This window comes from Ranitomeya imitator, chromosome 1 (genome assembly GCF_032444005.1).
Source record: "Ranitomeya imitator isolate aRanImi1 chromosome 1, aRanImi1.pri, whole genome shotgun sequence".
NCBI classification, from domain to species: domain Eukaryota; kingdom Metazoa; phylum Chordata; class Amphibia; order Anura; family Dendrobatidae; genus Ranitomeya; species Ranitomeya imitator.
In genome coordinates this window covers 171,475,980-171,492,563 of record NC_091282.1, presented here as the reverse complement: position 1 = coordinate 171,492,563, position 16,584 = coordinate 171,475,980, and the positions used below count along the sequence as shown (strand labels likewise).

The 16,584-nt window shown below is 47.9% G+C and overlaps 1 protein-coding gene across 7 annotated transcripts in view; it reads right to left on the bottom strand.

Moving 5' to 3' along the window:
• The window catches only part of LOC138665154 (inositol hexakisphosphate and diphosphoinositol-pentakisphosphate kinase 2), a 210,248-nt gene extending 205,542 nt beyond the window's left edge, over positions 1-4,706 (bottom strand). For 3 of the 7 annotated variants that reach the window (XM_069752451.1, XM_069752404.1, XM_069752411.1), the window contains exon 1: positions 4,515-4,608. The gene's annotated coding sequence lies outside the window, so the exon portion shown is untranslated. Of the gene's footprint in view, positions 1-4,514 lie in introns of all 7 variants that reach the window. The other 4 variants (XM_069752428.1, XM_069752437.1, XM_069752444.1 and 1 more) reach the window with 3 other exon arrangements.
• Positions 4,707-16,584: the final 11,878 nt, after the last annotated feature.

Here is a 16,584-nt window from a genome sequence, read left to right as displayed (position 1 = left end):
AGGATTTTTTCCTGACAAAATCCTGACATTTCTGCCAGAAATCCGCGTTTTTTTTTTGCGCGGATTTCTCGCGGAAATTGCGCGGATTTTGTGCTGATTTTTTGCGGAATTTTTGAGGATTTTTTTTTTTTTTCCGGAATGTCATTTTGGCTTAGGCTAGGTTCCCATTGCGTTAATGGGAACGCGCTAACGGACAGCGTTGCACGGCGAAATTAACGCCGTGCAACGCATCCATTAGCGCGCCCGTTCACTGCAATGGGAACGCGCAGCACTAGCGCGTGCCATGTTCGGCACGCACTAGCGACGCGCCGGTGTTTCCTGGCGCGCCGCGGGCGCTGCTTGCAGCGTCCGAGGCGCGCCCGCGGTCCGTTCCCTGCTCTCGCAGATCGGGGTTCTGCGAGAGCGGGGACGTTACCGCGACCCCGGGACGCGGCCCCATTAAAAACATTGCGTTAGCGCAACCCGCTAGCGCTAAAGGGATTGCACTAACGCAATGTGACCCTAGCCTTAGAAATCCGCAAAAATTCCGGAAAATGATAGAGCATGTCCGGATTTTTAGCGGTAAGCGTTTTTTTTGCGGAAAAAAACGCTTACATCTGCACAAAAAATCCGGAATGCATTCTAAATGATAGGATGCATAATTTTAGCGTTTTTTAATGCGGAATTATAGCGTTTTTATAGCGAAATTCCACAAAAAAACGCTAAAAATCCTGACGTGTGCACATACCCTAAAGGTACCTTCACACTGAGCAACTTTTGAACGAGAACGATAGCGATCCGTGACGTTGCAGCGTCCTGGATAGCGATCTCGTTGTGTTTGACACGCAGCAGCGATCTGGATCCTGCTGTGACATCGCTGGTCAGAGCTAGAAGGCCAGAACTTTATTTTGTCACTGGATCACCCGCTGACATCGCTGGATCGGCGTGTGTGACGCCGATCCAGCGATGTGTTCACTTGTAACCAGGGTAAACATCGGGTTACTAAGTGCAGGGCCGCGCTTAGTAACCCGATGGTTACCCTGGTTACCATTGTAAATGTAAAAAAAAATAAAAAAATTAAAAATCACCGCTGTGCTTTACGGCCGGCGCTCACAGTCAGTGCGGGAAGCTGACGGCGAGGGACGTGACAGACACCGGAATGTAAGTATGTAGTGTTTATTTTTTTTTACATTTACAATGGTAACCAGGGTAAACATCAGGTTACTAAGCGCGGCCCTGCGCTTAGTAACCCGATGTTTACCCTGGTTACCCGGGGACTTCGGCATCGTTGGTCGCTGGAGAGCTGTCTGTGTGACAGCTCTCCAGCGACTTACCAACGATCACGGCCAGGTCGTATCGCTGGTCGTGATTGTTGGTAAATCGTTTAGTGTAACGGTACCTTTATACACATCTTGGCAGGTCAATGAGATTAAGTACAAGGATTTCTGCTTGAAGTATTCATACTCTATACTGAACAAATCCAGATGTTTTGAATATGTTGCTTCCATTTCATCATCATTTGCATATCAGTAACCTGTCTATCCATCCTGTGATATCCATAATCCCTTCTTGGTGTTGCAACTGCAATCTTGAGGGGGGTGGGGAGTATATATTATACACACGTGTAGATATATAAATAATTGCTTAATGACGTATAGCTGTATGTGAACAGAAATCAGACATGTTAATATCTCGCATGTTGGAATAATATCTGATCTGTTATTCTGATGTGACAATGAGCGAGGGGACGACTGGTCTACTGTGGGGTTCATACACTGGGGTATCCAGTGGATCTGCAGAAATAATCATGCTATCCTTTACACTGCTGAGCAAAATAGATTGCTAAATATTCCATGATACAGAAATTCCCTTCACGAGTGGGGTTTAGTTCGTCGTAGGGACTGAATTGGATTCTGTACCAATATTCATATCGGTCAGTCCTCGGTGAGACCGCGCCCTAAGTGCACCGGCGGCCATCCGAACGCCATATCATAAAGGCAGCGGCCATCAATGCGCGATTATTAGAGCACCATAACAGAGAGGCAGCAGCCATCAAAGCACCGTACCAGAGCGCCAATATCAGTGCTCCATACCAGTGCGCCAGCGGCCATCAGTGCTCCATACCAGTGTGCCAGCAGCCATCAGTGCTCCATACCAGTGCGCCAGCAGCCATCAGTGCTCCATACCAGTGCGCCAGCTGCCATCAGTGCTCCATACCAGTGAGCCAGCAGCCATCAGTGCTCCATACCAGTGAGCCAGCAGCCATCAGTGCTCCATACCAGTGAGCCAGCAGCCATCAGTGCTCCATACTAGTGAGCCAGCCGCCATCAGTGCGCCATACCAGTGTGCCAGCAGTGCTCCGCACCAGTGAGCCAGCCGCCATCAGTGCGCCATACCAGTGCGCCAGCAGCCATCAGTGCCCCATACCAGTGCGCCAGCAGCCATCAGTGCTCCATACCAGTGCGCCAGCAGCCATCATTGCTCCATACCAGTGAGCCAGCAGCCATCAGTGCCCCATACCAGTGCGCCAGCAGCCATCAGTGCTCCATACCAGTGCGCCAGCAGCCATCATTGCTCCATACCAGTGAGCCAGCAGCCATCAGTGCCCCATACCAGTGCGCCAGCAGCCAGCAGTGCTCCATACCAGTGCGCCAGCAGCCATCAGTGCCCCATACCAGTGCGCCAGCAGCGCTCCATACCAGTGCGCCAGCAGCCATCAGTGCTCCATACCAGTGAGCCAGCAGCCATCAGTGCTCCATACCAGTGTGCCAGCAGCCAGCAGTGCTCCATACCAGTGCGCCAGCCGCCATCAGTGCGCCATACCAGTGCACCAGCCGCCATCAGTGCGCCATACCAGTGCGCCAGCAGCCATCAGTGCGCCATACCAGTGCACCAGCCGCCATCAGTGCGCCATACCAGTGCACCAGCCGCCATCAGTGCGCCATACCAGTGCACCAGCCGCCATCAGTGCGCCATACCAGTGCACCAGCAGCCATCAGTGCTCCATACCAGTGCACCAGCCGCAATCAGTGCGCCATACCAGTGCGCCAGCGGCCAGCAGTGCTCCATACCAGTGCACCAGCAGCCATCAGTGCTCCATACCAGTGCACCAGCCGCAATCAGTGCGCCATACCAGTGCGCCAGCAGCCAGCAGTGCTCCATACCAGTGCACCAGCCGCCAGCAGTGCTCCATACCAGTGCGCCAGCGGCCACCAGTGCCCCATACCAGTGTGCCAGCAGCCATCAGTGCTCCATACCAGTGCGCCAGCAGCCATCAGTGCCCCATACCAGTGCGCCAGCAGCCATCAGTGCTCCATACCAGTGCGCCAGCAGCCATCATTGCTCCATACCAGTGAGCCAGCAGCCATCAGTGCCCCATACCAGTGCGCCAGCAGCCATCAGTGCTCCATACCAGTGCGCCAGCAGCCATCATTGCTCCATACCAGTGAGCCAGCAGCCATCAGTGCCCCATACCAGTGCGCCAGCAGCCAGCAGTGCTCCATACCAGTGCGCCAGCAGCCATCAGTGCCCCATACCAGTGCGCCAGCAGCGCTCCATACCAGTGCGCCAGCAGCCATCAGTGCTCCATACCAGTGAGCCAGCAGCCATCAGTGCTCCATACCAGTGTGCCAGCAGCCAGCAGTGCTCCATACCAGTGCGCCAGCCGCCATCAGTGCGCCATACCAGTGCACCAGCCGCCATCAGTGCGCCATACCAGTGCGCCAGCAGCCATCAGTGCGCCATACCAGTGCACCAGCCGCCATCAGTGCGCCATACCAGTGCACCAGCCGCCATCAGTGCGCCATACCAGTGCACCAGCCGCCATCAGTGCGCCATACCAGTGCACCAGCAGCCATCAGTGCTCCATACCAGTGCACCAGCCGCAATCAGTGCGCCATACCAGTGCGCCAGCGGCCAGCAGTGCTCCATACCAGTGCACCAGCAGCCATCAGTGCTCCATACCAGTGCACCAGCCGCAATCAGTGCGCCATACCAGTGCGCCAGCAGCCAGCAGTGCTCCATACCAGTGCACCAGCCGCCAGCAGTGCTCCATACCAGTGCGCCAGCGGCCACCAGTGCCCCATACCAGTGTGCCAGCAGCCATCAGTGCTCCATACCAGTGCGCCAGCAGCCATCAGTGCTCCATACCAGTGCGCCAGCAGCCAGCGGCCATACCAGTGCGCCAGCGGCCACCAGTGCCCCATACCAGTGCAGCGCTCTTCTGGTTAGCGCCAGTTTCCATGACACTGACTCTCCATCTCTCCGTGGAGCTGAGGTACCATCCCTGGATCATGACCAGGTGGCCCCTTCCAGCCCGGGCCGGTACCTCAGAGCTCTGCACACAGCTGTACCTGCCGCGGGGTCATACTGGCGGTATATGGCGGTACTGCTGGCCGCACAGCCCACACACACAGCACCGTGCACCCCACGCCGCGCTGCAGAGGACATCATGGAGAATGTGAGCCGGTGTAATCCCCCTACGGACACCGCGGAGCCTCCGGCACAGGCGGCCCCCATCACCCCGCCAGCCTCACCTCCTCCCGGCCGTGTCACCGCTCCACACCCCGCAGCATGCACAGGCTTTCCTCATTGATGCACCAGCCACAAACTTCCGTCCTTACAATCCCTCTAGTGTGAGGCTGAGGGGCGGGGAGAGGGCGCCTCTGCTGGGGGATTCTAGGTCGCGTTGGAAACACTGCACATGCTGTTACTGCTGGTTTGCAGTCAGCACTAGTTTGACCCTTCAGGCGCCCCGTACATCTTGCCCAACACAAAAATGGCGATTTCTCAGTCTATTCAGACCGGGAGGTGAAGTCTGTAGAGACGATGATTAATGTCACGTGGCCTCAAACTATCCGGTTTTGGGAAGGGTTGTCACTCACTCGCCAGCGTTTATACTTTGTGGGAATGACGGTCACTAAGCAAACAGGTTATGTAAGCAATAGTGCACGGAGACAGCCCGTGACTGATAGCTATCACCTGCATTGTGGGCCCAAGTTTAATAAAAAAGGAACCTTCGTAACTACAGAACTTTACAGTATGCTGGTCAGTCCAGAAGGGAAAGAGTGATAGACCCCCCACCAAACATGGAGGGAAGGTAGAGAGGGACAGGCCCCCACAGTAAATAAAGGGTATGTAGATAGTAACAGCCCACACGCGCACGCACGCACGCACGCACGCACGCACGCACGCACGCACGCACGCACACACACACACACATGCATAGAGGGTAGGTAGAGAGTGACAGACCCCTGTTGTGAGTTCTGTTTTTGGGCTCCCTCTGGTGGTTACTGATGGTACTGGGTGATTTGTGTTCTGCTGTCTCTGGTGTCCACCTGTTCTATTAGGATTTGGGAGTTTCCTATTTAACCGGGCTTTCTTGTCATTTCCCCGCCGGCTATCAAGGTTTTCAGAGTGTTTTGTTACCTCAGCTTCTGGCTTCAGTAATCTTCAGGACAAGCTAAGTTTTTGATTTTCTTGTTTCTCGTTTTGCTTTATTTTTGTCTTGTCCAGCTTGCATGTAATTGTTTCTTTGCTGCTGGTTGCTCTAGTGGGCTGTAATTGCTCCTCATGTTCCATGAGTTGGAACGTGAGTTCAAGTAATTACAGGATGGTTTTTTGAAGGGTTTTTTGCTGACCGCGCAGTTTACTTTTGTATCCTCTGCTATCTAGTTTTAGCGGGCCTCATTTTGCTAAATCTGTTTTCATACTGTGTATGTGCCTTCCTCTCATTTCACCGTCATTATTTGTGGGGGGCAGCTATTTCTGTGGGGTATTTCTCTGGAGGCAAGAGAGGTCTGTGTTTCTTCTAATAGGGGAAGTTAGATCTTCGGCTGGTGCGAGACGTCTAGGATCAACGTAGGCACGTTCCCCGGCTATTGTTATTTGTGTGTTCAGGTTTAGGGTCGCGGTCAGCTCAGGTTCCATCACCCTAGAGCTCGTGCGTGCTTGTCCTTTTGTGATTCCCTGCCATTGGAATCATGACAGACCCCCACTATACATAGTAGGTGGAGAGTGACAGACCCCCACTATACATATTGGATAGGTAGAGAGTGACAGAACCCCACTATACATAGAGGGAAGGTAGAGAGTGACGGACCCTCACTATACATAGAAGGTAGGTTGAGAGTGACAGACCCCCACTATACATAGAAAGTAGGTAGAGAGTGACAGATCACCACTGTATATAGAGGGAAGGTAGAGAGTGACAGACCCCCACTATACATAGAGGGTAGGTAGAGTGACAGACCCCCACTATACATAGAGAGTAGGTAGAGAGTGACAGATCACTACTGTATATAGAGGGTAGGTAGAGAGTGACAGACCCCCACTATACATAGAGGGTAGGTAGAGAGTGACAGACCCCCACTATACATAGAGGGTAGGTAGAGAGTGACAGATCACCACTGTATATAGAGGGTAGGTTGAGAGTGACAGACCCCCACTATAAATAGAGGGTAGGTAGAGAGTGATAGACCCCCACTATACATAGAGGGTAGGTAGAGAGTGATAGATTACCACTATACATAAAGGGTAGGTAGAGAGTGACAGACCACTATACATAGAGGGTAGGTAGAGAGTGACAGACCACTATACATAGAGGGTAGGTAGAGAGTGACAGACCACTATACATAGAGGGTAGGTAGAGAGTGACAGACCCCCACTATACATAGAGGGTAGGTAGAGAGTGACAGACCCCCACTATACATAGAGGGCAGGTAGAGAGTGACAGACCACTATACATAGAGGGTAGGTAGAGAGTGACAGACCCCTACTATACATAGAGGGTGAACTATATTAGTACAATAAAACTTAGCATTTAATAAATCATATTATAAAATAACACATCACACATACGACCTTTAAACAATGTCCATTGTTTGGCTGAAAGATACAGGGTGCCCAATATCCCTGGTTAACAGACTATTTGTGTCCTATCTTGCTGCAGAGGATGGCACCCTAAGTCCTGGGCAGTGGTGCCCCCGCTCAATGTAGGCTCTCCCTAATTCACCCTAATGGGCCCCGACGTGTAGGAAAAGACAGCAAATCAAGCAACAGAGCATTCAATTCAGACAGACAAATAGACGGAATTGTCATCTATAATAACGTGTGCTCAAATATGCTGCACATTTCTAGGGGGCGATATTGTGTGCTGGGATATATTGTACACTTTCTCTAATGCTAAACACTGGGGAATAAAACTATTGACCTATACACTGTACCTAGGTTTGCTCTACCTGCCAGCGGGGGTTGGCACCCTATACCCTACACAATTGGTGCCCCCGCTCGTTGTCCTCTACTGTGGTTTCTCTTTATAAATCATATTGACAACCCAAACCATCCAAATGACCCTGATCAAAAGTTCACACCCCATTTCTTAATACTCTGTATTGCCCCCTCTAACATCAATAACAGCTTGAAGTCTTTTGTGGTAGTTGTGGATGAGGTTCTTTATTTTCTCAGATGGTAAAGCTACCCACTCTTCTTGGCAAAAAGCCTCCAGTTCCTGTAAATTCCTGGGCTGTTTAGCATGAACTGCGTGTTTGAGATCTCCCCAGAGTGGCTCAATGATATTGAGGTCAGGAGACTGAGTAACGCTCGCGCTGAGACTGGTTGGCGCGGGCATACGGGGGTGTGGCCCCACTGGACCACAGACCGAACTTCCCTGGAAGGGGCGTAACTAAGTAGCTTCCTAGGTGTTCGCTGGAGCCTCTGATGGTGAGGTCAGACTTGTGCAATAGGAAGCTACCAGGTACCACTCCAGGGTGGAGTCGGACTGTGGATGCTGATCCCACCGGGGACAAGATACGGGCAGGCAGGCACGGCTGTGACACTGGCTGACAGACGGGTATGGCAGAGGCCCTGACAGGCGGACTGGCTTGACGGAGATACAGGCAGGCAGACACTGGCAGACAGGACTGATACTCTGGTAGGAACTGGTATTCAGATGGATGTGTGGAAACAGGTAAGAACCTGTTCAGACTGGAGAATATAAAGGAACAGGTAGAGACCTGCATAGAAAGTTGCAGAATTAAGATAGAGCAAGAGTGGAAGAAAAGCTGAATCGCAGGAGGCGGAGTATGAGTAGAAGGCGGAGCTATGAGCAGAGAAGGAGAAGGCAGAGCAGAGAGTGGAGAAGGCAGAGCCAAGGGCGGGGACGCTGGAGGCGGAGCCAAGGGTGGGGACGCTGGAGGCGGAGCCAAGGGCGGGGACGCTGGAGGCGGAGCCAAGGGCGGGGACGCTGGAGGCAGCGCCAAGGGCGGGGACGCTGGAGGCGGCGCCAAGGGCGGGGACGCTGGAGGCGGAGCCAAGGGCGGGGACGTAGAACCGCAAGGAGCGGTGCCAGGTGGAACCGCAAGGAGCGGAGGCGTAGAGCAAAGCCACAGAGAGCGGAGCAAGGTCAGAGAGCAGAGCTGAGAGAAAAGCTGAGAGACAGAGCCACAAGTTGTGGTAGAATCGAGCAGAGAGAAGCAGAGCCACAGACAGTGGCGAACAGAGCAGAAAGATAAGGCAGAGGTACACACAGCTGAGTGGGAAATGACTAATGACAAAGAAGGAGCAGGGACGGACATAGACCAGAGTACAGACAGGAACGGATACACAAACAGAACACAGATGAAGGCCTGCAATAGTGCAGCCCTCAGACAGGACACACACAACCTGGCAGCTCAGTAGCAAATGCAAACTGAGGGGAATAGTTTGCTCAGGCATCCTCCAATGGGTGAGGATGCCTTAAGTATCAGAGGCCTCAAGGCTATTGGCCAGAAGCACCTTAGGGAGGTGCACACAGTCTCAATAAGAATCCAGAGTGGCTGGCGCCGCCCCCCTATGCACACAGCCAGGAAGTGTACACAGAGCAGGCCGCCATGAAGCACATGGCATGGAACCAGCAGCAGACAGATCATCACAGCATAGCACTGGGTGAGTGAGTAGATGTAACAGGCAGGTGGGGAATGGAAGGCCATGCAGTGATGCCGGCAGGGTTGTTACACTGAGATGGCCACTTCAGAACCTTCACTTTGTTCTGCTGTAGCCAATGACACATAAACTTTTGAGCACAACTGTACATAGAGAGCAATTAGATAGTGACAGACCCCCACTATACATAGACGGTAGGTAATGATAGACCCCCGCTATACATAGTGGATAGGTAGAGAGTGACAGACCCCCACTGTACATACACTGTGTGCAGAATTATTAGGCAAGTTGTATTTTAGAGGATTAGTTTTATTATTGATCAACAACTATGTTCTCAATCAACCCAAAAGACTCATAAATATCAAAGCTTAACCGTTTCACGACATGCGCCGTACTATTACTGCGCATGTCGTGTCTCCCCCTTTGATGTGGGCTCCGGCAGTAAGCCCACATCAAAGTCGCGACATGTCAGCTGTTTTGTACAGCTGACATGTGCGTGCAATAGCGGCGGGTGAAATCGCGATTCACCCGCCGCTATTAACCTGTTAAATGCCGCTGTCAAACACAGACAGCGGCATTTAACCAGCGCTTCCTGCCGGGCGGCCGGAAATGACCTCATCGCCGACCCCCGTCACATGATCGGGGGTCGGCGATGCATCAGGATGGTAACCATAGAGGTCCTTGAGACCTCTATGGTTACTAATGCCGGCCTGCTGTGAGTTCCCCCCTGTGGTCGGCGCTCACAGCACACCTGCATTTCTGCTACATAGCAGCGAACATCAAATCGCTGCTATGTAGCAGAGCCGATCAAGTGGTGCCAGCTTCTAGCCTCCCATGGAGGCTATTAAAGCATGGCAAAAGTTAAAAAAAATGAAAAAAATAAAAAAATTAAATTTTAAATCACCCTTCTTTCGCCCCATCCAAAATAAAACAATTTAAAAAAATTCAAATCTACACATATTTGGTATCGCCACGTTCAGAATCGCCCGATCTATCAATAAAAAAAAGCATTAACCTGATTGCTAAACAGCGTAGCGAGAGAAAAAATCGAAACGCCAGAATTACGTTTTTTGGGTCGCCGCGACATTGCATTAAAATGCAATAACGGGCGATAAAAAGAACGTATCTGCACAAATGTAGTATCATTAAAAACATCAGCTCGGCACGCAAAAAATAAGCCCTCACACGACCCCAGATCACGAAAAATGGAGACGCTACGGGTATCAGAAAATGGCACTTTTTTTTTTTTTTTTTTCAGCAAAGTTTTGAATTTTTTTTCTCCGCTTAGATAAAAAAATAACCTAGACATGTTTGGTGTCTATGAACTCGTAATGACCTGGAGAATCATAATGGCTGGTCAGTTTTAGCATTTAGTAAAGCTAGCAAAAAAGCCAAACAAAACAAGTGTGGGATTGCACCTTTTTTGCAACTTCACCACACTTGGAATTTTTTTCCCATTTTCTAGTACATGACATGCTAAAACCAATGATGTCGTTCAAAAACACAATTCGTTCCGCAAAAAACAAGCCCTCACATGGCCATATTGACAGAAAAATAAAAAAGTTATGGCTCTGGGAAGGAGGGGAGCGAAAAACGAAAACACAAAAACAAAAAAGGGCCGCGGCATGAAGGGGTTAATATTTTTGGAAGTTGGAGTGGTTTTTTTTTTTAGATTTGCCTATCTTAGGAGGATATCTGTTTGTGCAGGTAACTATTACTGTACAGAATTATTAGGCAACTTAACCCCTTAAGCCCCGAGGGTGGTTTGCACGTTAATGACCGGGCCAATTTTTACAATTCTGACCACTGTCCCTTTATGAGGTTATAACTCTGGAACGCTTTAACGGATCCCAGTGATTCTGACATTGTTTTCTCGTGACATATTGTACTTCATGGTAGTGGAAAAATTTATTCGATATAACTTGCGTTTATTTGTGAAAAAAACGGAAATTTGGCGAAAATTTCGCAATTTTCCAACTTTAAATTTTTATGCCCTTAAATCACAGAGATGTGTCACGCAGAATACTTAATAAGTAACATTTCCCACATGTCTACTTTACATCAGCACAATTTTGGAACCAAAATTTTTTTTTATTAGGGAGTTATAAAGGTTAAAAGTTGACCAGCAATTTCTCATTTTTACAACACCATTTTTTTTTTTTAGGGAACACTGTTGTGAGTTCTGTTTTTGGGCTCCCTCTGGTGGTTACTGATGGTACTAGGTGACTTGTGTTCTCTGCGGTCTCTGGTGTCCACCTGTTCCATCAGGTTATGGGAGTTTCCTATTTAACCTGGCTTTTTTGTCATTTCCTCGCTGGCTAGCAATGTAATCAGCGTGTCTTTTACCTCTGCTCCCTGCGTCTGTTATCTTCAGGACAAGCTAAGTTTTGATTTTCCTGTTCCACGTTTTGCTTAATTTTTGTCTTAGTCCAGCTTGCAGAGATGTGATTCCTTGCTGCTGGTTGCTCTAGTGGGCTGAAATTACTCCTCATGTTCCATGAGTTGGCACATGAGTTCAAGTAATTTCAGGATGGTTTTTTTGAAGGGTTTTTCGCTGACCGCGCAGTTCACTTTTGTATACTCTGCTATCTAGCTTTAGCGGGCCTCATTTTTGCTGATTCTATTTTCATAACTACGTATGTGCTTTCCTCTCATTTCACCGTTATTACATGTGGGGGGCTGCTATTTCTGTGGGGTGTTTCTCTGGAGGCAAGTGAGGTCTGTGTTTCTTCTTATAGGGGAAGTTAATCCTTCGGCTTGCGCGAGACGTCTAGGAATCATCGTAGGCACGTTCCCCGGCTACTGCTAGTTGTGTGTTTAGGTTCAGGATCGCGGTCAGCTCAGGTTCCATCACCCTAGAGCTTTTTTTGCTTTTGTGCTTGTCCTTTTGTGATCCCCTGCCATTGGGATCATGACAGACCACATCTCATTTGAAGTCATTTTGAGGGGTCTATATGATAGAAAATACCCAAGTGTGACACCATTCTAAAAACTGCACCCCTCAAGGTGCTCAAAACCTCATTCAAGAAGTTTATTAACCCTTCAGGGGTTTCACAGGAATTTTTGGAATGTTTAAATAAAAATGAATATTTAACTTTTTTTCACACATAATTTATTTCAGCTCCAATTTGTTTTATTTTACCCAGGGTAACAGGATAAAATGGATGCCAAATGTTGTTGTACAATCTGTCCTGAGTACGCTGATACCCCATATGTGGGGGTAAACCACTGTTTGGGCGCATGGCAGAGCTTGGAAGGAAAGGAGCGCCATTTGACTTTTCAATGCAAAATTGATAGGAATTGAGATGGGACGCCATGTTGCGTTTGGAGAGCCCCTCATGTGCCTAAACATTGAAACCCCCCACAAGTGACACCATTTTGGAAAGTAGACACCCTAAGGAACTTATCTAAATGTGTGGTGACCACTTTGACCCACCAATTGCTTCACAGAAGTTTATAATGCAGAGCCGTCAAAATAAAAAATCATATTTTTTCACAAAAATGATCTTTTCGCCCCCAATTTTTTATTTTCCCAAGAGTAAGAGAAGAAATTGGACCTCAAAAATTGTTGTCCAATTTGTCCTGAGTACGCTGATACCCCATATATGGGTGTAAACCATTGTTTGGGCGTATGGCAGAGCTCGGAAGGGAAGGAGCGCCATTTTACTTTTCAATGCAAAATTGACTGGTATTGAGATGAGATGCCATGTTGCGTTTGGAGAGCCCCTGATGTGCCTAAACATTGAAATCCCCACAAGTGACACTTTGGAAAGTAGACCCCCTAAGGAACTTATCTAGATGTGTTTTGAGAGCTTTGAACCCCCAAGTGTTTCACTACAGTTTATAACGCAGAGCCGTGAAAATAATTTTTTTTTTTTCACAAAAATGATTTTTTAGCCCCCAGCTTTGTATTTTTACAAGGGTAACAGAATAAATTGGACCCCAAAAGTTGTTGTCCAATTTGTCCTGAGTACGCTGATACCCCATATGTGGGGGGGAACCACTGTTTTGGCGCATGGCAGAGCTCGGAAGGGAAGGAGCGCCATTTGGAATGCAGACTTAGATGGATTGGTCTGCAGGCGTCACGTTGCATTTGCAGAGCCCCTGATGTACCCAAACAGTACAAACCCCCCACAAGTGACCTCATATTGGAAACTAGACCTCCCAAGGAACTTATCTAGATGTGTTGTGAAAACTTTGAACCCCCAAGTGTTTCACTACAGTTTACAACGCAGAGCCGTGAAAATAAAAAATTCTTTTTTTTTCCCACAAAATGATTTTTAGCCCCCCAAATTTTTATTTTCCCAAGGATAACAAGAGAACTTGGACCCAAAAAGTTGTCCAATTTGTCTCGAGTACGCTGATACCCCACATGTTGGGGTAAACCCCTGTTTGGGCGCACGGGAGAGCTCGGAAGTGAAGGAGCACTGTTTTGCTTTTTCAATGCAGAATTGGCTGGAATTGAGATCGGACGCCATGTCGCGTTTGGAGAGCCCCTGATGTGCCTAAACAGTGGAAACTCCCCAATTCTACCTGAAACCCTAATCCAAACACACCCCTAACCCTAATCCCAACAGTAACCCTAACCACACCCCTAACCCTGACACACCCCTAACCCTAATCCCAACCCTATTCCCAACCGTAAATGTAATCCAAACCCTAGCCCTAACCCTAGCCCTAACCCTAGCCCTAACCCTAATGGGAAAATGGAAATAAATACATTTTTTTAAATTTTATTATTTTTCCCTAAGGCTAGGTTCACATTGCGTTAGCGCAATCCGCTAGCGCTAAACGGATTTCCCTAACGCAATGTCTTTTTAGGTGTCGCGTTTAGTGATCGCGTTAACGTCCCCGCTCTGGAAGATCGGGGATCGGACCTCGGGCACGCCGCGGACGCTGCAAGCAGCGTCCGAGGCGCGCCACAAAAGAACGGCACCTTGCTAGCGCGAGCCGAAAATGGCACGCTCTAGCGATGCGCTACACCCGAAAATCACATTGCTGTCAATGGGTGTGCTAACGGACCCGTTGCACGGCGTTAATTGTGACATTTTCGCCGTGCAACGCTGTCCGTTAGCGTTAACCCATTAACGCAATGTGAACCTAGCCTAACTAAGGGGGTGATGAAGGGGGGTTTGATTTACTTTTATAGCGTTTTTTATATCGGATTTTTATGATTGGCAGCCAGCACACACTAAAAGACGCTTTTTATAGCAAAAGAAGTTTTTGCGTCTCCACATTTTGAGACCTATAATTTTTCCATATTTTGGTCCACCGAGTTATGTGAGGTCTTGTTTTTTGCGGGAGGAGTTGACGTTTTTATTGGTAACATTTTCGGACACGTGACAGTTTCTGATCGCTTTTTTTTTTTTTTTGTGAGGCAGAATGAACAAAAACCAGCTATTCATGAATTTCTTTTGGGGGAGGCGTTTATACTGTTCCGCGTTTGGTAAAATTGATGAAGCAGTTTTATTCTTCGGGTCAGTACGATTACAGCGATACCTCATTTATATCATTTTTTTAATGTTTTGGCGCTTTTATACGATAAAAGCTATTTTATAGAAAAAATAATAATTTTGGCATCGCTTTATTCTGAGGACTATAACTTTTTAATTTTTTTAGTTATGATGCTATATGGCAGCTCGTTTTTTTCGGGACAAGATGACGTTTTCAGAGGTACCATGGTTATTTATATCCGTCTTTTTGATCGCGTGTTATTCCACTTTTTGTTCAGCGTTATGATAATAAAGCGTTGTTTTTTGGCTCGTTTTTTTTTTTTTTTCTTACGGTGTTCACTGAAGGGGTTAACTAGTGGGCCAGTTTTATAGGTTGGATCGTTACGGACGCGGTGATACTAAATATGTGTACTTTTATTTTTTATTTTTATTTTTTTAGATAAAGAAATGTATTTATGGGAATAATATTTTTTTTTCTTCGTTATTTAGGAATTTTTTTTTTTTTTTTACACGTGTGGAAATTTTTTTTTTTACTTTTTCACTTTGTCCCAGGGGGACACATCACAGATCACCGATCTGACAGTGTGCACAGCACTCTGTCAGATCGGTGATCTGACATACAGCCGGGCAGGATTAGAGCTGCAGCCTGATCCTGACCCGGAAGTGCTCCCTGCAGGACCCGGATGCAGGGAGAAGACGCTCGGTACACGGTGAGTACATCACCGTGTACCGATCGTCTCAGGGAAGCCCGCAGGGAGCCCCCTCCCTGCGCGATGCTTCCCTGCACCGCCGGCACACCGCGATCATCTTTGATCGCGGTGTGCCGGGGGTTAATGTGCCGGGAGCGGTCCGTGACCGCTCCTGGCACATAGTGCCGGATGTCAGCTGCGATAGGCAGCTGACACTCGGCCGCCATCGGCCGCGCTCCACCCGTGAGCGCGGCCGATCGCATATGACGTACTATCCCGTCACTGGGAATTAAGTCCCAGGTCACCTTGACGGGATAGTACGTCATATGGGATTAAGGGGTTAGTAAAAACCAAGTATATTCCCATCTCACTTGTTTATTTTCACCAGGTAAACCAATATAACTGCACAAAATATAGAAATAAGCTTTTCTGACGTGCAAAAGCAAAACCCAAAAAAATTAGTGACCAACATGGCCACCTTTCTTTATGATGACACTCACCATCCTTCCATCCATAGATTCTGTCAGTTGCTTGATCTGTTTACGATCAACATTGCGTGCAGCAGGAACCACAGCCTCCCAGACCCTGTTCCGAGAGGTGGACTATGGGGTTTAGATCAGGTGAACAAGGGGGCCATGCCCTTATTTTTTCTTCTTTGAGACCCTTACTGGCCAGCCACGCTGTGGAGTAGTTGGAGGCATGTGATGGAGCATTGTCCTGCATGAAAATCATGTTTTTCTTGAACGATACCGACTTCTTCTTGTACCACTGCTTGAAGAAGTTGTCTTCCAGAAACTGGCAGTAGGTCTGGGAGTTGATCTTCACTCCATCCTCAACCCGAAAAGGTCCCACAAGTTAATCTTTGATGATACCAGCCCATACCAGTACCCCACCTCCACCTTGCTGGCCTCTGAGTCGGAGTGGAGCTCTCTGCCCTTTACTGATCCAGCCTCTGGCCCATCCATCTGGCCCATCAAGAGTCACTCTCATTTCATCAGTCCATAAAACCTTTGAAAAGTCAGTCTTAAGATATTTCTTGGCCCAGTCTTGAGGTTTTCTTAGGTTTCTTGTTCAAAAGTGGTCGTTTTTCAGCCTTCCTTACCTTGGCCATGTCTCTGAGTATCGCACACCTTGTGCTTTTTGTTACACCAGTAATGTCGCAGCTCTGAAATATGTAGAGAGAAAGTAGTGGACAATAATAATAAATCAAATGGGCTAAAAATAATAAAAACAAAAAAATTTTGTGTTTGTGCCCAAGTGAAAATTAAAATATACGTGAAAAAGGGACCACTACTTAGTAAATGAATGGCAGACCATTCGGTATATTAGTACAACAAGGAACCCTATGTATGGAAATCAATACATGTATGTATATGGATAAAATATTAGTATATGATAGCCAAAATAAAAAACAAAACAATTTAAGTACAAAAAGGTTCAATATAATAAAATGCCTTTATTAAAAAAAAAAAATAAATAAATAAATATATATATATATATATATATATATATATATATATATATATATATATATATATATATAT